The sequence below is a fragment of the Primulina eburnea genome, unplaced genomic scaffold (assembly GCF_022965805.1).
Source record: "Primulina eburnea isolate SZY01 unplaced genomic scaffold, ASM2296580v1 ctg200, whole genome shotgun sequence".
NCBI lineage: Eukaryota > Viridiplantae > Streptophyta > Magnoliopsida > Lamiales > Gesneriaceae > Primulina > Primulina eburnea.
In genome coordinates this window covers 21,085-22,841 of record NW_027331037.1, presented here as the reverse complement: position 1 = coordinate 22,841, position 1,757 = coordinate 21,085, and positions in this window count along the sequence as shown.

The following is a 1,757-nucleotide window of genomic DNA, read 5'->3' as shown; positions in this document are numbered from 1 at the left end:
AATCTATAACAAAACAATACCATCTGTAGTTGTTATCCTATCTGTTTATCCCAATCGAGAACATAATCAATCTTCATCTTCAATTACCAATCGTTATTATCCAACGTTGGTTTCTTAAATCTGTCCATTCTGAACTATCTTGATAGCTACTGTCATACAATCAATCATGTCATGACAATAATCTATATCAACTAGTACTATCATCCAGTACCAAAGTTCTACAATTATCTGTCAATATCTGGTAATCTATTCTGACTATCTGTCAATCTGTAATAAATTTGCACAAGAGAGCTTATGATATAATCTATCACAAGTACAACTCCGTCAAAATCACAATCTGATATCATCTAATTCTTTCATTCTCGTCAATCTGACTGTTTCTTTGACATTGATCTATGCCATCTGGTTCTGTTTGTACGTAATCTGGTACAAACTGATAGATATAGATTAATCTGTCAATCATAATCATATCATATCATAATCTAAAGAAAATGGCGGTAATTTCATTACGAAAGCCATAGAAATGTACTCCCATTTCTATTCAGAACTATACAAAATCTGTAATAATCTTCTGATTTCTATCTTTCTATCTTTTCTGTTAGCAATTTAGACATATCAGTACAATTTCTGCCAACATTTCAATACAATTCTGTTATAACTGATCTCATTTGTCTATATCACCACTATCTGTTCGAATATAATACAGTCTCAGTCATCAGGCTGAACACTGAATCCATGACTATAAGCTTCTGACAATATCTGTTCTTTCTGATTCGAACTATTTGATATACACAATTCAGTTAATAACATAAATTAAAGAGGAGATACCTACCTGGTATTCGGCTCTGACTATCAATATCAAGCTTTGCTGTACAATTCTGACACATCTGACATCACAGAATAATCAATCTCATACAAAATACAAAATCACGTATCTGTTACTCTGATCGACACTCTGTTCTGACTATCGATATTGAGTTCTAAATATTCTAATCAGCTTTTTAAACTGCTATCGATTCGAAATCAACTCTGGTTCGGACTGTACAATACAATCTCCATTGTCTATAATCTGTCTCAAGCACGTATTCCGAATAACCTCAATATTCAATCAGATTCAAAACATGCTAAACTCATAAACCGCAACTGTCTGACACTGATGTCAACCTCGGCTGACTAATCACGGTTTAATTCTGTGAAAATCACGAATATATCATCTTCAGATATAACACATCCTGAATGCAATCTGTCTCAATCAGGATTCAAAATTTCAACAATTTCTAATATCAGTTCAAGACTAAAACCAATCTCTCTGATTGAAATCAGATCTGAAGTCTTATCAGAGAAAACATCGAGAACTTTCTTATCATTGGTAAATCAGCCAATGATAGACTCAACTTCAGTAAATCAACTGAATACATAAGGAGTCATTCTGCTCCTTTTGGTAATAATCGAGTCATAGCTAGTACGAATATCAAAGGAATTCTCAGTCTAGAATTCTTATCGTACAATATTCATTTCTCGATCATCTCAGGTTTAATTCTCACCATCTTCTGGAATTAATCTATGGTAGCTATGTAGTTGATCAGCATATCAATATCAGTAATGCAGTTCTAAAATCATAGAACACCAGTACAATGCAAGCTACCACACGATCTAACTCAATCTCATTCTCATCCTACTGTAGTATACAAGATCTAACAGAAATCACTGATACAAGATCTTTTCTCAAGGAAAGAAACACTACTACAGTAAATAGG